Here is a 20757-nt window from a genome sequence, read left to right as displayed (position 1 = left end):
AACACACTGTACAAATCTATGGGATCTGTGAAGAAACCATCAGCTGGCGCATGGTTCTAACCACCCAGCAATGGATATAATGGGAAAAAACCATGTTCTCTCCCTACGTATAATTCACCATCCATTATTCCTACTTGGGGGGCTGGTAGTCTAAATAACACATATGTCTACGCATATAGAAAGGACATATGAGGGTGCAAGTAAAAATTAGCCTGCATTCTTTTGTTTCGCAAAAGATAGCAAGGTTGACTGACTGCTTACCAACATATCAAGAATACAAATGAAAATTTTTTCTTCAATTAAAAATAAAAAGGTGTCTGCCCTTTGGCATTAATCAAGTTTTCCCAGATCCAATCTCCAGCCACTTCCCTAGATTCAGAAGTCCAACAGTCATGGACATCATTACCTGCATTTCTCTTGGGCCTTCAAAGATGGTAAGCACATAATCAGGGAGTTTCAGACATGGCCACATTTTATTTAAAAGTGAGGCACATTTCCTCCAACTCTCTCCCCCACTGAACTTCCTCCCCAAGAACTAAAAAACGTTAAGCCAGTTAAACGTTTTTATCCTTATTTAACTTATTTCATTCCCAAGACGTTTATCTTTCTGAGTTTTAGATCTGTGTGTTAAATACACCTAGCCCCGCGCTAAGTGAAAAGTTAGTCCTCAGATGTTGAACTGGATTAATTATATGATAGTAAACATTCTTTAATTTCTTCAGGAAATTATTTTTTGAGTTTGAATTCAAATTCACAAATAGTTATTTCATTCACTGTAGCTGTGTATTTCATTAAATATGGACCTTCAAATATAAATATTTGCACGGTTTTCATGATATAATCACAAACGTCTATAAAAATAATCTTTCCCAACAGACTATAAATTCACTGTGGCCAAGGATCAAAGCTCAGCTATTTTTAAAAAATAAACCGTGAAGATAACACAACATATCCCATCACCACATACTTGACCAGAGCTCTCTGGCTGTTGCTGATTCCAGTCTTTGGTTGAAACCTGATGCGCTTTATGGTCACATCCTTAAAACAGACTTGTGAGTATCTTTCTATTACCTGGCAAACGTCCAACAATCCTGACAGAGAACGACAAAGGGAGGGTCTTGACCATAATTAGTCTGTTCCGAGACTCAATGCACAGATTGCCTGTGAGTCTTCAGTATGGTAATATTTCAACACCTGTCACCATAGAAAGATAGTAAGTCTTCCTCCAAAACATCTCAGGACATAATTTCCAACCCCTTGATTCTAAAAATATGGAGTGATACAGATCTGCCAGTATGCCAAAGAAGGCTTGTGCCATCTGCTTCATTCTGTTCATGCTGATTATTTTAGGGATGAGAGAGGATCAGATTGGAATAAGAACATATATATATATGGCAATAGCAAGGAAGGCCTGTGTTCCCTGAGGGCTCATGGTATACGGCAGAGGGAGAGGTCAGAGCATAACTGTAGCTCCGGGGCGTCCCCAGTCATCCAATGGGGGACAAATGTTTTACAACAACCTCAAAATAAACCGTGACTTCTGGCTTCTATTCCCATTGTCCCCACTGACACAATGCAAGGCCTGTTTCTGAGAGGAAACTGAATTGCCATTTTTAGTCTTCCAACTTGAATAGTCTAAGCTTTTTTTTTTTTTTTTTTACGCCATTCACCAACCATTCCTTGTAGATAAGAAAGTTCTACTCTAAATGTTTCTCTCTTTCATACTCCCCAAACTAGGATTGTTTTATATCAATGTGTTCAGGCCAATTTAAAAAAGGGCCTCTAATAAGCTTCTGTTTTTTCTTAAACAAGAAGCATTGACTTAGATGGAAAAAGAGACCATCCCTCTTTGTGCTATCAATTCAGTCTGACTCTTCACAAAGTCACTGATACTATTTCCTAAACCATGGGACACATATTTTGTGCCTCAATCACTGCATTTTATTAGGTTAATAATAAAGATTCTTTCCTGGCCAGGCTGGTTAGGCAAGTTGAGAGGCAGCCGATCAATGTTCCTCTCTCACATCGATGTTTCTCTCTCTCTCTCTCTCTCTCTCTCTCTCTCTCTCTCTCTCCCTTTCTCTCTCTAGAATCAATAATAGCATGTCCTCAGGTGAGGTTTTAAAAAAAAGTTTCTATAATAATATTCTTTTGAAATTCAAGCAGTAAACCAGTTGTACAAATGTCCTATCAAACATGGATAGAAGTGATAATCTAACAGATCTTATCATGTAAGATAGGTCCACCTTCCCTCAAAATCATAGGGTTCATTTGTCAGCATCTTTAAAAATATTTTTTATATATTATTCTCCAATAAAGAACTAAGACATTATCATTAAAATCCACTAACACCTGAGCTGACACATCATTTGGAAGAAGGCTCTTGCCTGGGATGAGCCCTTAAGCTGGATCCATAAGGCCTATGGCCCTGCTGTCTGCAGACCTCTCTCCCACAGTGGCCCAAAGGCAACCAAGGCCGAAGATCAACCCACTTGCTATTTCCTCAATGTGCCCCATTCTCTCATGCTTCTCTGCTTTCCACGCTTTGCCCCATCCAGGAATGCCCTGCCACTCCTTGTCCACCTGGCAAACTCTTCCTCTTCCTGGTCACGCCCCAGCAGAGGAATGAGCTCCTTTTCCACGTGGTGAGAGAGTGAAACTGGGAGATCACTGAGGAAGTGACAGTAATCATCCAGGTGAGACGCCAGTGGTTGTGGTGAACATAAAATGAGATCACTAAAACCACAGAGAAATTAGAAAGAGAAAAATGGGTTTGGCAAGCCCTGCCTTCACCAAAGGCCTTTCTATGTTCCCTCCAGAATTATTTATTCAGCCACCTGGGGGACACTGACCCTCCTACCCTTGAAACAACATGCCCTCATTTGTGCTTGTTGGTGGGAACACCTACCGACTCCACCCCTCTATTTTGCCCTGGGGAACACTACCCCACACTTTACCACCTGCGTCCCTCCACAGCCTGCAACCTTGAGCGACTTAATTTGGTTAACTAACCCAGGGCTACGCTCTTATTTTCTTAGAAATGAGGCCTAAAATAAGCAAGAGCTGAAATGAATTATTTATCTACTATTCAGAGAGAAAATTAATAAGGAAGCTGTCTTGTTGATTACAGCACAGCTTCGGAACATCAGATGTATGCATTAAACTTGGAAAACTGAAAAAGCACAGAGTACCTTCCACTTACAAGCAGTGTGAGTAACATCTGAGAGTCAAGATGGCCAACAGAATAAAAGTATGCAGCTGAGCAGGTCATGGAAAGCCATGAAGCAACCTGACTTACCCTCAGAAGCCATCATAAGTCTCGGAAATGTGGGCACTAGGTACCTCTGGAAGTGGGGGTGAAAGTGGGCATGAAAGTAGAGTGAAAGGCATGAAAGTCTGGTAGTGAAGCCTCAGCCCCAAGGGAGGGCACGGGATGGGGGTGCAAGGCTGCAACGGAATGATTAAGTGGAGTTTGTATACCTCCCCCATTTGGCTAACAGGACACTGGCAACCAGGACCTCGCCCTCCATGGCAGGAGCCTGAAGGAGTCTTCTCTGGGGAAGCCCAAGAGGAAAGAGCTAACATCAAGGACAGGTGACAGTCCCAGGGTTTACATACATCACCTAAAGTAAAGCCCTCATTGACAAGCCCTGTCTAAACATACAAAGCTTCCATGGCTTTTAGTGGTTCCACTCTCAAAATCAGTAGGCAACAGAGGATCACCAGAAAGCAGAAGAAAAAGTGACACAAAACAAATACAAAAAAGCAGGCTGGAGAGAGAGGGAAAGACCCATCACAAAGGGACAGTGATATATGGCTCCATCCCACTAGGAGAAGGTAGGCTTTTTGTTGTAATATGTTAGTAGATGAATAGCCTATTTAGTCAAGGCTAGCCACTAACTCTGAATTTATGTGGAGGTAGAGTGAGACAGGTGGGGAGAGAAGAGAGAGAAGAGAATGCCAACAAAACACTCTCTCAATGGGAATGAGAAGCAACGGGAAAGGCCTAAGCTCAGAACTCTAAGCCTCAAAGAACCAGAAGACAGAGGAGCCAAATCACAAGGGGCAAGGATGAGCCAATACTGACGACCAGGGGGCCGGGCAACAGGAATCCATTCCAAGCAACAGACGTGTCAGATTCTACTTTTTAACAGTAACTACAGCAGGGCTGTGTAAGATATACTGGAGTGGTGGGACCAGGGGTAGGGAAACCACTTTGGCTTCTGCCACCTCTCAGAAGAGATAACCGTGGCCCAAAAAGGAAGAGAGAGCAAGTTGAAAGGACACTTTGTAAACAGAATAGTTAGATAGGACTTGGGTTAGGCTAGCGAAAAGAGGTGACAGGATTGTCAGACAAGGAAAGGAAGGATGAGCACCAGAAGAAAAATCCAGCAAAGCACTGGAGTTCCAAGTTCAGTTTCTGATATGTTGAGCTTAATGGTGCCTATGATCCAGGCCAACAAGGAGACCTACAGCAGGAAGGAGGAGCTGAGATGCTCTTCTGGCCAAATAGAGCAAATGACACTCTGACCCTCTCTGGATTCTGGGGAGCAGGACCATTGTGAATCTTGTTTCTATAAGTAACTTTTTACATTACTGAGCTCTCCATGGGTGGCCTCAGACCCTGTGAGTAAGCTCACATGATCAACCCAGAGTGGTTTGGTAAAGTGGGTTGTCCTGGGGGTGAGGAGGGGTTTGTTTTCTTTGTGGCAGGCTGCAGCTAGACCGATCCACCCTGAGGATATCTGCTCTGCACTGTGGAGCAGGGTGGAAGTAGGCTTGTGGGGACATGTTATTCTCAGAGACTCCAAGGACAGAGGACTTCTGCCTCCAAATTCCCCAGTTCCTCTTGGGTAGGACGGTGTAGTGACAAGTCAATGGTGATAAAAATAAGCAAAATGAGAATTAAGTTTGCATTAAAAAAATGTAATAAGATGTTCCAACATCATTTCTAACTGGCGATAGTATACAACAAGACCCTAGAAGCTCAAAATCCCTGTTTGGTTGCCCACTCTTCTGAAGGTCGGCTTTTTACAGGTGGGAGCCTTTCTTTGTTATAAGATGTTGAGCGGATTGAAAATAATGCCTAACCTATTTAATAGTCAAGGTGAGGACGGTGGGAAGGACAGAGGTAGAAGCAGGCAGACAATGCCAACAGAACTATCTCAGCTGGAATGAAGGAAGCCCTAAGAAGAAATGGAAGAGGCAGAAGCCCAGGAAATGAGCCTCAAAGAGCCCCAGCAGACGAAGAGAAGCCCCACTACCAAGGCGAAAGGATGCCTGAGTCAGGACCTTCACCGCAAGCGTGCTTTCCTGGAAGAGGTCTGTAAGCACGCAGCCTTCCCTCCCGCAGGGGGTGAGGCAGGCGGTCTGCACAGGGTCTGCACAGCTGGGCGTCCCCGGACAGGCCGAGTGCTTCCACAGGATGGGTCGTTCAGTTCAACATAATCCACCCAGCAGGAAGGAGGGAAGCATGTTTACGGATTTTTTTTTTTTTCAAATTATCAGAAAGTTTATTTAGAAAGTTACAAAGGTAGAAGTGAGCTGTAGAAGAAATGGGCTCCAGAAACACGTTACAGCAAAAGAAGGGCCCTTGGAGCTTAGGCGAGTCCACGCAAAAAGAATATCTGAGCAGGCGTGCTTGGGGAGGGGGCGGGGAGAGAGAGCAGGAGCCTTTGTACAGATTCTTAAATCTTCCACAGGCCTCCTCTCCCCACCACATGCAATGTATTTTTCAATATAAACATTTAGGAAGGAATATCAAATGTCTACAAACAAGCAAGCTAGGTGTGTGTGCTGCCCGAGCAGCGCGTGTGGAGCCTGGGACTGGTGCTGCTGAAATGGAGCGGGCCCTGCTGTAAGACCATAAATGAACTCTGGGTAGCACGGTGGGGGTGAGGGACAGAGAGCCTTCCCCAAACCCAGACAAGAGCCTTGGGAATTAGGAGAAGATTTTCTAGTCATTAAAGTCAGTGATGGGGACTATTCCTTTGTGACAGCTGAAAATAACCCCCCTCCGCCCCCAACAAGCCCTCAGCCACCGGCCTCCAGGCCCTTTTAGGGGAGGCTTCTATAGCTGACAGCCCTGCTCTCTCTTCCTGGGACTTTCAGAGCAGGGCACTGAGGAACCAAAACTACCTAATTAGCGGCAGGGCTATTGTCCAAATACGGTTAGCATTCTGGGGGAAAGAAAAGCCTGGGTCCTTCCCAGGAAGTGTGTGAGGGTAAAGGCGCAACTGAGAAAAGAAACAAGAAAAGCAGACTAGTTACATCGGTGACGGGAAGCCAGATTCATGAGTCAAACATCCCTCGAAGGAAACTTGAAAGCTATGAGATCTGGGAAGGGTGCTCACGAGGGGTGGACTGTTTGATCCTAAAGCAACAGTGCCTCTAAACCAGCGGTTTTCAACCTGTGGGTCGCGACCCTTTGGGGGTCAAACGACCCTTTCACAGGGGTCGCCTAAGACCATCGGAAAACACATATATAATTACATATTGTTTTTGTGATTAATCACTATGCTTTAATTATGTTCAATTTGTAATAATGAAATTGGGGGTCACCACAACATCAGGAACTGTATTAAAGGGTCGAGGCATTAGGAAGGTTGAGAACCACTGCGAAACCAATAAAAAGGCATGAAAGAGTCGAGAAAACTGTGGTCAGCAAAGTATCTCTGGGGGTGGAGTTAGAGATACCTTCTCTTTGTTTTTCCTTTTTGACTATCTGTACTTTCTAAATTTTAAAACCAGTACTTAGGCTCATTAGGAGTTTACCAGGTGGACAAAAGAGGCATGCATTTCGGGCAGACAGTAGAACATAAAAAAACAGAGACACAAAGCAGCACAGGGCAGCAGGGATCCCGGAGTTCAGTCTGGCTGGACGGCAGGTGTGAGTGTGAAGGGGAGGCTGGAGAAGGGGCTGTGCCCGAACACAAAGGGGCCGCACACCAGGAGAGGAATCTGGGGTTACTCTATTGGGAACTGGGAGCAGGGAAAGTGATGACGGTTCATCAACAGATTGCTTTACAGAGAAAACAGCTCCTCCCCCTCCTTACCCCAGGGCACAGCCCAGTGAAAAGTACTGTTCTGAAACTCTAAATGGTCTTTTTTGACAAGATGAGCCTGAGACCAAATCTGATTACCCAAATGGACACAAATGCAATTGGCAATTTTAAATGACAACTTAACACTATGGTTTCTCAAGCTTATTCAATGGATGAGCATCCAGAACTCACTTTCCTATCAACTCTGTGCAGAGTAAGAAGGAAGAGTGGAGTTGCTGCCCCGCAGGCTCCAGCCTCCTGCGGAAGCCCACAGGCTTGTTCCTTAGACACAAAGCTGCACTGAGAGTTTTCTCTTTGCCTTCCCATGTCACGTCCGTACGTTCAAATGATGCAAAGCAAACTGTTCATCCAGAAATAATTCCAAATATGAAAAGGTTTACATTTAGGATATAAATGTAAATATTTATCCTTTAGGATGACCCCCGTTTTTCATTTTTTCTTTTAAAGATGGTAAACATTTCACCAGGTTTCCATCTTCAAAGGAAATGACACTAGAGGGACAAGTTCCTGCTCTGGCTGCTCTGAAAGGGGAGAGGAATGCCCAGGAAATGGGGGAGAAAGCTTAAAATGCGGGACACTGGCGCGCGGGCCTCCTCTCCTTTTCACCTTACGTCTTTTCTCTCCCCCATTCACAGCTCTGGGTCCTTTGTTTGTTTAACAAACCATTACAATTATACCCAGTTCAATGGGAGGAATGCGTACTCTCTGAGTAGCTGTCTCCCAATCCACATGTGTGGTCCATCCCACAGCCCATAGCAGGCGGCTTCAATGTGCCGTTCTGTGCTCCAGTCGCCCTGGAGGCCGGGCACCCTGCTCACAATAAGCCCCAATTTCCCGTGGCTGCATGCTTGCTGCTCCTTCCCAGTAGCCTATAGAGATGCTTCAAGTTGGGCTTCCTTTCCTGCTCCCCGAGCGACTGCACGGTCCGTCCTGCCTGAGCTTGTCCCACTCTGCGCCTGTGTCTCCTGCCCAGTGTGTTAGCTGCCCCTTACCTGTCCTCAGCCCACAGACCCACCACCAACTACTGGGCAGACACACTCCAGGATCCTACTGGTCATCATGCCCAGTCTTCTAATGTCAATCACACGGGAATAGAAGATACAAAGGCAAGATTCCCTGAGCCCCGCCTCATTAGAACTGCTAGTGCCTTTCTTGGCTGCTAGTAGATATACTGGCATGTTGGAATGGATTTCAATTTCTTGGCCAATAAATCAAAATATTATTTAGTAAGAACATTATATTTCAAAGGAAACCTAAATAATATTTAGTGAAAGAATAATTCAGTTGAGCTCATAATGCCCTCTCATGCTATTTTGTCTAGTAATTTCCATCAGCCAGCCCTGTGAGAGAGGCAGAAAGTCCCTTTCATCCCCATCTAACAGATGAGAAAACTGAGGTTCAGAGACTGAAGTTCTTTACCCACAGGCACCGATGATTATGATTCTGGAGTCCTAGCGCTACTGGGATGCGGCCAGCATCTTCCTCCGGCTTATCCGTCAACATCTTCCACAAAGGGGAGGGCAACCTTTACACATCCCCTTATGTGCACAAGTTAGGATGTAGACGGGGCAGCCCTAAAGCTTCGGAACCGACAGGGTTACCAGCAGAAATGCCATGGATCTGCAGGTGCTACGGGGAGTGTGTGTGTGTGTGTGTGTGTGTGTGTGTAGGGGAGGAGGGGCAGACAACAGAGGGTGTGGGTGTGAAAAGTTGCTAATTGCATCCTCTGATTCCCTGAAATACAGAGTGTACGAAAAGAAAAGGTCAAAAATTCTGTCCTAAGATTACTTTTGTGATTTGAAAGGGAAATGTCTTTTTATTCTCTACTAAAACCCCTTGAACCTCCCGCATGTCCTTGACTAATTTTACTATGTGTTTCCAAGCGGTTATCAATAGACATGCCCACACAGAAATAATGTTTAAAAGCGACGGTCACTTGCATACCTGCTGGGTGTCAGCGTTCAGGCAGTCGTGAGGTCCTCTCAGAAGTGTGTGAGGAGTCACACCTGTGAGGAGAGATCTCGCAGGTCGTCAGTGAAGGAAGCTGGGGAAACATTCCCCCACCCCCACACCAAGGGAGCCTCCCTCCGAGAGCCCACACCACACACGCAACTGATGACATGCAGAGGACATGTTCTACTGCTTTTTAACATTTTCCATGCATTTTAACAAAGGATCCATCAATTTTAAACTTTAAAACCCTCAAGGCCTCAATTGATCTACCACCCTTAACTTTAAAATATCTCAGAAATACCACATGGCAAAAGCCTTAAAACATGTGTGTCATCTGATATATTTAAACAGTGTCATAGAGTTCACAATGTTGCAACTTAGAAGATTTTCAGTATTTCATATAATCTTGCCCAAGAAGACCTTTAAGTATTTCCATTATATCCTTTGTCCTACTTACAACTGGATTAAAAAAAACCTGAAATCTTCCCCTGCTTTCTGCAAGTAGAAGAAAAAACAAAAAACTCATGCAACTGCTTACATAAAAATATTCAAAATAGCACTGAGAGGAAATGGTATTTTTTTTTAAATCAACGGTATTAGAATACCATAAAACAGGCATGCAAATCTATGCAATAACAAAACCTGAAACAAATGACGAACTGGAAAAAGTCAGTAATAATTAGTAGGCATTCATATCTAACAAAAGCTTTATATAAACGTCTAGATTTATCAAATGGGCTGAAGGCTCCTAACTGAATAGACAATTTGGTGGTCAGCAAACCTGGCTATGTGTTAGAATGCCGGGGAAATCTTTGGCACAGGCTGGCACAGCGTCACTAGGGCCCTGGGATTCACGTTTTTACCAAGTCTTCAGGGCCCAGGCTGCAGCCGGCTTTGTACTACTGATCCCTGATGAGCATCTAAAAACCGGTATCTCTGTTCACCAATTAATTATAAAGCTTGGCTTCTTCCAACTAAGACTATTCCAACCCGTTGATCCTCTTAGGTGAAAAGCTTTTCAGGATTTTCTTGCCCAGTACAAAGGTAAATATATTATGAAACAAAGCCAATTAGAGATCACCTAACTGATTTTTTCACTTGGTTGCCTCTTAATTTGATTTTTAAAAAAAAGCTGTTTATTTTGCATGAAAACATCCTTTTTAGTTAAAATCAGAAAAATGCAGGCCATTGTAGACAACTAAATCTTTAAAATAACCTGTCACAAGTCAGGAAAAAAGCGGAGGTGAGTAGGTTGTCTGAATCATCCAGAGAATTTGTTTTAAGTGTATTCCTCACTTTGCATGTATAAACACTTCACAAATCATCTTCATGGTCCGTCTCTCCTCTGAAAATACTCAACATTTATCATGGTCTCCAAAGGCCTGGATTACATTTTTTTAAAGGGCTTTAGAAAACCTGAGAGTGAAATTCTTCTGGATGATTCTTCCTTTGCTCCCACCCGTCTTCCCACAGACAATACCGCTTTATGCATCCAGGGAGGCGAGGCGCCTCTGCTTCCCTAGGAAGGGGCCACGTGACATGAAGTACGCAAACCAGGCAGCGGAGTAGCTCAGCTTCATTGTCAAAATATTCAAATGATCACTACGAGAAAGCGTTGCCTTTCTGAATTCAACAATACTCCTCGGCCCCCGAGGGCTCACACAGGAGCTTATTCTTGAGCTGTTCAATGGGAGCAGCACTAGTGAAAGTGGAGAACCCTGGCTGGGAGGAAATCAAGTCCCCGGCCTTTCCCACCTGCCATCTCAGCACCGGCCGGACGCTTACATAGTTAGCAATGTCCCGGAGAACCTGACAGCACGCACGGCCCTGGGGGGATCCTGGGCGGCAGAGGACAATTGAACACAGCAGAGGAGAGACAGTTCAGAAAAAGAACACATCTAAGGCTGACGGGGTGCTACTTGCAGACTGCTTTCCAGGTCTGAATTTAGATTTCAAAATCAGAGAAAAAGGTTTTAATATGTCGATTAGATTAAAAAGTGGTCATGGTAAGAACAAAAAATGAACCTCTAACATTCAACATTCCTAAATACAAATGTTTCTGAGCTCCCTAGGGGCAAGAAAAATCACATTTTTCTAGGAATGAGGACTGGCACACAGCAGCCAGATTAGTTCTAGTTAATGGTTTTAAATATACGGGAAAATATTTGGGGGTAAGTGATCTGTTTCTTCATTGATGACAAAAACTACAGCTTCATGAATCTAGAGCATATGACTTCTAGAATGTACTTTTCGGTTGTCACAATATGTTTTTCTAGGCACTTACTGCTGAGAGCAGCTTAAGAACATGTCTTTTCTGTTAATGAACTGGTTTAACCGCCTGCTGAGCATTCACTGAAACCCGAATTGAACAAAGGGATTTCCCTCCAGTTTCAGCTCATTCACTTCTAGCTACTCCTGATTTTGCTTCAGTAAATTCTTCAGATTGACTTTGTTTTTTATTTCTAATGATTTGAGTGGGAAAGAACTGGGAAAGCCCCAAACACTGGGGGTTCTGCCTTGGTTTTCCATGAAACACTCATCTAGGCAGACGACGGACAAGACTTGTTTCTGAAAAGCCTGTCAACTAAGTTTTTTATTTTATTTCCTAAGCCCATAATTCCCAATGGAAAGGAGCCGACCCTATAGAGTAGACTGCAGACAACAAAACCTTATTTCAATGAGGTGGACCACACTGGACAACAAGACTGTGTCTCTGAAGTGAAGACCCTCAGTGGGATATTCGCATTCTCACCACAAAGAGGAACATGCTGCAAAGGGTCACCAGAAATGCGAACAGACCTGGCCCTCTACCTTTTCTCACAGTCCCTGGCGGACCTTGTTCATAACCCAAAGTTTCAACTACTACTGGAGGTCACAGGCCTCCCAAATATCTACCTTCAATTCTAAACTTTCAAATTCCAGACAAATCCATCTACCTACCTCTCACCTCGATGTCCTGCAGTGCGCCCGGAAGGTCACCTGTTCTAGAGCAGGGGCTCCACGCAGGGCTAACTCTAGACTCACGGCTCCTCTTCCAAAATTACAGATTTCAGCCACCGGCGCCAACTATGCAATAACAGCTAACATGTATTGGATGCTCACAGGGTGATGGCCATAGTTTTCATCACTTTACTAAATGCCCTCAACAACCATACGAGTAGGAGGTATTAACCCCATTTTACTTTTGGGAAAACTGAGGCTTAGAAGTTGTACCAAGTTGCCCAGCCAGCAGCTAAGGTAGTGTGATGTGAGTGTCCACGTTACTAATAAGTCAGTCCCTTCACCGTGTCACTTCCCAGCCTCTCCAGGGTAACGTCTGGAGTCACATTAGGTTTTCTCTCTGACTAAGCTGAGCTCTAAGATCTGTGAGCTTCTAGTCTCTCAATCTGTTCCCTTCTCTTTGTGTCCAGGGATGCCACTGTGTGGGCGATGTTTGCCCTGCCTGTCGGCCTTACACCAGCAGGGCAGGACAGCTCTGGAACTTCACCTTGTCCTGCCAACAGTTTTCCTTTCTAGCTCGGTTTTCCTTTCTAGCTCATTTCTAGCTCTAACAGGTAACAGGCTTTGTAAATCTATGTGTGTTAGCCCAGATGATGGCAGAAGCAGTCTGTTTTGAACATCTAAACCCAATGAGGAGATTCTGCCCAATGTCTAGTGGGGAGAAGATGAGGGTGGGAAAGAAGGTAAGAAAAAGACACTTTCCCTCCTTTCTCCTGCCCCGGGCCTGGGGAGGAAGAGGAGCATTTTCAGCTCCACTGGTGTCCCTGAGGCTTCAGGAGACCAGGGCTGTGAAACGCCAAAGGCCAGAGGCAAGTCCCTGGCCTATCAGGTATGGGGAAATCTCCAGGTTCTAGGCCATACCCTAGGAGGGAAGGGAGCACCTAAAAATGACTGCCATGAACTTTCCCTAGCGGTTGGCCAGGTGGGGGCTAGAGTGTGAACTGAGGTCCTTATGGGGAATAAAGGAGGGGATACTTCCTGCATACTTGAAGTTGGGGAGCCAGACACAGAGACTCCCCGGTGCCTCAACCAGGTGCTAAGACTTAGGCTAGTGCACATCTGTGCTCTGGACTCGCTGCCCATAACCGGAGCCAGACTTCTTTGCAAAGAAGGCCTCCGCCCTGTTGCAGAGAGAAGCTTGGACTGGCCAGGGCTTTAGAAACCCCAGGGGGCAGATAGAGAAGGAAGGAAAGAAGCAGATGTTAAGACTCTACTCACAGGATTAACTCCTCTGACTCCTATGCAAATACCTAGGAAGGGAGAGGCAAAGAAAGTTATCATTAAGGCCTTTATCTTAAACTCCAAATTGCTTAAAAACCAAAGAAACTAACAACTGGGAAGTCAACCAGGGAGAGGAGAGGCCAGTGTGCCATGCTGAGGCACAGGACAGCCAGCTCTCCAAGCTTGCTGGTGTCCCCAGCCCCGCATGCTGGGACGGGGACTGGGGCCGTGGGCTTTCAGAAGGTAGAAATGACAGTGTGCTGGGAATGAGGTAGCTTTGGGAGAGGCGATTCCCACCCCAAGAGAAAGGATATGAATCCTTAATGTGACACATTTGTTGATCCACAGATGTGGCAGTAACTGTAGGTACTCGTGGCACCAAATGAAATGTCTAAGGGGGTCCAGACTTTGAGGTCAGTCATGTCCTCAAAGCAAAGCCCTTTGAGTTTATGGCTAAGTGAGCCCTTCGGATGAGGCTTACGAGGGCCCCACTGAAAACTGGAGAGGACTCATGACATGGCAGCCACTGTTCAGAGACCAGGACTTTTAGAACAGAGCTTGGGCAGGAAGAAGAACTTCAATGTACAAGAGTCAGTAACCAGGGAACCCCATCTTCCTGCCACACAGGCACACACTAAGTCTGCCCGGCATGTGGGGTGCACGTCCAGGGGGGAGTCGGACCTGGGAGAGGAGGACCTGCCTGGGAACCACATGCCCCGGTGTGGATGCAAAGTGTGCCAAGACGGTGTCCCCTCCGCTTTGGTTTTTAGAAAGCTGAGTAGTTTGTATTAAATCGTACCCAAGAAGAGAACTTGCAAGCAGGGGATGTGGAAGCGAGGGTGCGTTAAGCAAGCAGGGAACATTAGCAGGCAGATGTTAGGAAAATGGCAGCAACCGGAGCGTGGGCCACTCTGGCCTCACAGGGGTCTGGCCTCTGTTGACACTTGCCTCCCTTCTCACATCAGACACATGGGTCCCAGGAGGGAAGGGGGAGGAGGAGGCAGTTAATGAACACTCACGTGGCCCATCCCCAAACCCTACTGCCTAACATGGGAACCACTACTTTCCAATCTGTGGTACCCCAAAACTAGATGGGGGTGAGGGTGAGGGATGGTGGGAAGGTACGCCCACTCTATTGGCCAAAACTCAATTTTCATGGGGTTTCCTTTAAACCTACTACCAGCCTAGTGAGTAAAGAGCTCGGAGTCAAGTTAGGTCAGTGCAAAGAGACTGAGATCCCTACTGGCTGCCCGGTCTCTGTTTTTGGATTGATTCCCCTTCATCCTAATCCTAATCACAATCTACGATCAGAGTGATCCTTCTGCAAGCACGTATGTTCCTGTTCTCGGCTCTTTGGATCCTTTAAGGGCCCCATTAGTTTCTGTCAATTGCAACCAAGAGTCCTGCACAATCAGAATCACTGGAAGGTTTTCACCAGGAGAGCAGTATGCTCAGGCTTGTGTTGGGGAAAGAGACCTTAGACAGGAGACATACAGATTATGCTCCTGGATTTATCCATTTTATTCCTTGAAATCAGTGACTTGGTCATTTCCGTGGGGGGGAAAACACACATAAGAGCAAAGGGAAAAAGTGCCTGTGCCATCTCAGGAAGATGGCTGATGGAGCCCTGGCCCCGCTGCGGGCCAGGTATGCAACCCGAGGCAAGTCCCTGAACTTCTCTGCACGGTGAAATCTCCCCTCCGTGCAGAGCTCTTACAAGACTATACAGTACGTGTGTCCATATGTACAAACAGAGGCCCAGTGACTGGGACAGAGTCTAAAGTATACGTACAAAGTAGACGGGTCTGTTAATAAGTGTCAAGAATGATTTTACAAACTGGGTTAAGTTCACAATTAGGAAAAAACATGCTAACCTGTTTTAGGGTACACTATCACAGAAAGAGTAGAAGTTCTTGATTCACTTCAATAATCTTTCTTTCATGTGGATAATCACAATACAATTAATTCCATTTCCTAACATGTACTTACAAAAGAAATTTCTAGTTTCCTGCATGCATTAAGTTTTATATGTCATATATTTGAAAGATTTCTAAATTATTAAGCAGCCAATTAAAAAATGGGCCGGCATAAATTGGTCTTACCAGTATTATAAAGTTACCCAAGTGACATATAGAAGTGATTCTGGCATTTTGGATATTGCTAGAATTTTCCTTTTGTATGTGTTAGTGGGGAAGTGGACTAGTTTCAACTGGAATTATCTGGAGAGCAGGAATTTAAACACACCCATCTAATATTCTCCTCGCTTTGGCCTTCCAACTGGAGCAGCTGTGGATAGCTTTTCTAGAAGTCAGCCCCAAGAGTAAAATAAATTTGGAAGCAGTTTGTCTAGTGAGAGGCTTAGGGGGGGAAAAATTCAAGTGTAAGATGAAATATAAGAAAAGAACACTAAAACAAAAATAAAATTATGGCATATTACAGTCAAGGACATTTTGTAAAAAAAAATGTTTGGAGAGAGGCCAAGAGTTATGGTTAAGCAACGCTGTTAGCACCAAAGCTGCAAAACAGGGGGAGGGTTGCTTTAGGGTGAAGAAGGCAATGGGCTTAAACAGAGAACAACATGCATGCTACGTGGGAAAGACAACCAAAATGCTGAATATGAAATTTAAGGCAGGAATTACTATTATGAAATAGCTGTTTAATACAAATCGTAATCTCCAGATGTATGGAGAATGATAAGAGATAAAACTGTGACTCCTGCCAACCATGAGTTCCCTCAAATAAACACTGGATTTAGGGGCACTTATTTCCTAACACGTATTTCACAACTTTAGGAAATTTGGACAGAACATATGCAAAAGGAGAATCACCTCATATTACAACCTTAGGAGCATGACTTAGAAACTCTGAATTGTAATGTATGTAGCATACTAAATGTGATTCTACATGGAGGGAAACACCCCCAGATTTTCCCTGGGATTTGTTTGTTTTGTAAGATAAAACAATGCTAAAACATCTTTTTAAAATGTAAGGGAGTGGGATCACAAAGTTTAGAGTAAGCAAGTCATGATAAATAAAAGTCAACTGTATAAAAGCCTTTACACACAGCAGTGGTGTCCCCTCTAACACAGAGAGAACGGGACACAGACTCACCACTGACCACGGGCGAGCAGACTGGGCAGAAGTCAGACCATCTGGCAGAGGCCTACGAACCTGGCTAAGTCTGACGTACAGAGGAGTTTTAGATGCGAAACAGAGGCCACCTCAAATGTAGAGCAACCCTAGAGGGGGGAAAATCAAAAGATTAAAAAACAAGGCATGGAAAAAACACACATTGGCACTGTGTCAGTAGACATTTATATATGGAATACGAGTTCAGGAATGCCAGAATCAAAAAAAAAATTTCTCTCCGTCAACATGCCACAGTGGCATATTCCAACATTCCAGAGGCACACCTTTAAGTCCTTAAAGGATTTTTAGTTTTAGTTTAGGGATGCGGTTACGAGCAGGAGCTATGGCGCCAGGATGCCTAGATTCAAATCCGGGGGCCTCCTGGGGCCACTTAGAAACCTGGTGCAATCTGTTTAGTCTCCCCCTGCCTCCACTTCCTTGCCTGTAAAATGGAAATAACCACACCTATGGCACAAGAGCCTTTTAAGGATTAAATGAGTTCATCTGAGTCAAGTGCTTAACACCAAGTGGTAAGCAGGGAGCCCGCGGGTATTTGTAGTTATTTCCCAGAGACCCTGACTCAAGTGAAAACACCTCGCAGCCTTGAGCAGATATCAGATGACAGACCTTTAAAAAAAGGCAACAAGTACTGAGGGGCTGAGGGTGAAGTGACAATGAGGGGGGGGAGGACTCTAGCAGCAAGGAAAGGCCACTAAAAGGCAAAACAAACAACAAAAACTCCAAAACAAGCAACAACAACATACAACAAAAACTCCAAAACAAGCAACAACAAAAAACACACCTTTGCTTAATTCCAATTTTGTTTTTCAAAGACAAGCCTACTACTAAAAGGAGAAGCTGGAGGGCAGAACTTGTTGATAGCAAGCATACCCAGTAAAGGTATTTTTAATAATTCTATATTTCAGACTACATTGCCTGCATTTCAATCTAATCAGGAAGGAGATGTCTCCTTCCCAATGACTAGATAAGGCTTTATCTGGTCGGTCTGGATGGATGGGAAGAGAGGGAAGGAACTGATATCTTTCTACTAGAAAGTTTGTTTACGGAAATAAACATACAAATACAAACACCTAACATATGCTGATCCCCAAAACTACATTGTGGGCTTGACTCTTAATTTATTACTACTTGGGTATTATAGCAGTTTTCAGTCCTGAGGGGAAAAAAGCCTCTCTGATGGAGGACCACGTAGTGGAAGTTATCTGATTCTATAAACATAGCAAGAACGCCATTTGTAACTGCAGTCACTGCGTTGGCCTGTGTGTAGCTCTTTCTATCAACGCAGACAAAGATATGCCTCACTTCTAAAAGCTGAAACACCCCATGGAAAAGTGTGGCTTGATTTCCTACTTTTCCTTCCACCCTCCCCGCCTCCCTACTTAGTATCATGTCACACAAAATTACTTCCAGAAACTGGGAGGCTTGAGCGGCCAAGTTATAAAACCTCAGCGCTATGCTTACTGCTTTCTTATCTACAAGTTAATACTTATGGGAGTGAGAGCCTATCGATGATCAAGGCCAGGGTGATTTTCCCATTTTGTAAGAAACCTAAAATCTCAGCAGAATCACAAGCTGCTGAATCCACCACATCTGTGAGCTATGCGAACGCTCATTCCTCTACAAAGTTGCTACCACCACTCCCACGCTTGGAAACCTGTATTTTAAATTTCATCCCTATATAGATTTCTTTAAAAATAATCGTGGTGGTAAAAATAAAACAAAAATAACATGGATGAGTAAAATATTAGCAAGTTCCTGTACTGTGTGCTTACTGACCTATCTCCCCTTCCCACCTCAATCATTCTCTAAAATTTTCCATTATAATTTTAAGATATTATTTTCCCAAAGAATGTCGTCAACCATTTCCCACTTAAAAAGAAATAGGTTTTAACTTAAGAGCTCAGAAATTGGGCTTGTTCTGGGTCCTGTAAAATCATAGCAGATGATCCTTAGAATCAAAATTTCCTTTACACTTTCACTGAGAGATGAAGGTGTTTGCTTCCTTTGATAAGGGGTTCATAACACATAGTGGTGGTAAATCTGGTTAAAGATATTGTCAAAGGATGATTTGCTTTGCATTATTTAACATTACACCACAGAATTAAATCATGTAAAATGGAAGCTTTATCCATCTCAATCACTAAATCTGGTTAAGTGAAAGTCTACACAACTCTAAATTATAAGCTTTTTCATCTTCTTACTGAAAATGTCTAGACACTGTTTTGAGATTTATTTTTAGGAAAGAATATTAGAGAAGAGACCTTGGCTTTGAAGAGGACCATGCCTCCCACTTTTTATGCTTCCTGTTCAGAGGCTGATGGACTGCCCGGCAAAAGTTGCCAAATCTAAACAACCATTTAATAATTCTCCCTGAAGGAAAAGTTTTAAAAGGCTATAGTGCCAATCAGGTAACAATAGATCAATCAGGTTTTCTTAAAATATAGTGTTTGCAGTTGAGACCTGGATAAGCAATTACATTCAAAGGAACGGAGGAATGGGGAGCTATCAATCTCCATTCATCAGCAGGGATTCACGGATCCAGGAGGTCTGCGAAGCTGGGAGATATAAAAATGAATACTATCCAGCTGCTGTACTTCCAGCTAAAAGAAGAACCTAAACAAAGATTTACAGGGCAATGTGTTAAGTGCTATACTATAGGTGTGCACAAAGGGCTGGAGGTCAAGGGAAGAAGCCATAAATTCTTCCTGGGAAATCAAGCAAGCAGGGAGATGTAAAAGGAAGGTTTGGTGTTGTTTCCTTGCGACAGACTCAAGACCTTTTCCTTACTCTGTTCTCAAAATAAGGCACTAACTTCAGGATTTATGAACTGTTCTACTTGCAAGTGCTATATGTTGGTTCATTTATGTTTGACACAGACTTTCAGTTAAAATATCCTAGGGATATAAGTTTTTTAAAAAATAAATGTGTTCTTGTAATATTCCCATGCAACACGCATAATCCAGAATGGCATGAATAGCTAGCTAGCAGTCGTGAAAGTTAGAAAGTTCAAAGATGTTTTGAAACATAAATGAACAGAAGACACACTCTAACGACTTAGTGTTACTATATTAATAATGACTTTTAAATATCACTTTTTTCTTCTTCAGGCAAAAAAGAAAAGAATCACCTGATTATATCATGGTGAATATTTGTCTTTCTCTACTTCTGTGTTTAAAAAAAGAACAAGGGTGTTGGATCAACTTCTACTTAACATCATTTCTCATGCATGCCATATTCCTACTTATAACATAGTTGTGACAGAACCCCCATTGTTCATTACACACTAGCCCCAAACTTGAGTAATTCTAATGTAAGCATGAGAAACCACGGTCTCCTTTGGGGTGAATTTCCAAATTCCTCTGTGTTAAATTGAGGTCTAATTTTCCTTGTGCCTGGTTTTCACAAGAAGGTCCATTCCACCCCATGTGCTCCTTTTCAGCTGTCAATAAACAGAGGCAGTGAATTCCCCCGGGGCTTCACAAAGCTAGTTAGGCAGAGCCATTCATTCCTTCAGGAAAACAGGGCATTGATTTCAGCGAGTTCCCAGGGAGCAGCTGCAACAAAGAGATCAAAGGCCCACCTCTCTCTCCCTCCATTGCTTTCATTAGGCCAGGCCCAGACAAACAGCGACAGGTTTCCTTGAGACAAGGAGAAGGCCCGGAGACCACCTCATGGTTCAATTCAAATTCATCCGTTTCCTACATTCCAGTGACAGTCCAGAATGCTAACCATGACAAACCAGCACAATCGCCAGGCATAATATACTGCGCGCTAGTTCATCCAAGGTCAGAGGGAGAAAACGGGCACCAAGGGAAGTCCTCCGCTACCAGGGCCTGCTGGGCCTCAATGGCCCCCTGACATTCCATAAATACACATCGCCTTCTCACTCTCCCTTTCTTCTTCCAATCCTGCAATCCTCCAAGTGATGGTCTCCCTTCTTCTCCAATTTCTTTCGTGTCACCATACCCAAACGACAGGGACACTTTATTCTCCATCGAATAGCTCTACTGATGATTGGAGTGTGGCTATCGTGCAGCCCTCATTATTGGCTGGCACCCAGTAAGCTACGACATAGGATGAATTTAGAGCTGTAATTCCTAGGGCTTCCCGCAAAGGCCGCTAGACCTAAAGAAAGAGTCAGTTTGCGTAAGTTCTGTTTGCCAAACAAAACCGTGAACAGCGACAGAACAGTTAGCTTTTTTATTTGAGCTGGGTAATCATCCAAACTGGTAATCCAGGCTCCTAAATGACAGTCTGTGTGTGAATGAGCCGTGTGTGTGTTTGTGGGAGTGAGGAGGGACTAGGAAAAAACACGGATTGGCCTGATTGGTTACCTACACTGAGCAGATATTATTAAAAAGTTTCCAAG

The 20757-nt window shown here is 44.1% G+C and overlaps 1 protein-coding gene across 7 annotated transcripts in view; it reads right to left on the bottom strand.

Annotated features, from left to right (window-relative positions):
* The window catches only part of PLAGL1 (PLAG1 like zinc finger 1), a 50739-nt gene that overhangs the window by 9917 nt on the left and 20065 nt on the right, over positions 1 to 20757 (bottom strand). The window contains exons 4-7 of one of the 7 annotated variants that reach the window (XM_014451844.2): positions 16410 to 16477; positions 13236 to 13267; positions 11958 to 12083; positions 9009 to 9070 (exon numbers count right to left, since the gene is read on the bottom strand). The gene's annotated coding sequence lies outside the window, so the exon portion shown is untranslated. Of the gene's footprint in view, positions 1 to 1071; positions 1195 to 9008; positions 9508 to 11957; positions 12084 to 13235; positions 13268 to 16349; positions 16478 to 20757 lie in introns of those variants that run through there. The other 6 variants (XM_023750179.1, XM_023750181.1, XM_014451841.2 and 3 more) reach the window with 6 other exon arrangements.

This window comes from Myotis lucifugus, unplaced genomic scaffold (genome assembly GCF_000147115.1).
Source record: "Myotis lucifugus unplaced genomic scaffold, Myoluc2.0 scaffold_11, whole genome shotgun sequence".
Taxonomy (NCBI): Eukaryota; Metazoa; Chordata; class Mammalia; order Chiroptera; family Vespertilionidae; genus Myotis; species Myotis lucifugus.
Note: the sequence above shows the minus strand (reverse complement) of the source record. Positions and strands in the feature narration are given on the sequence as shown.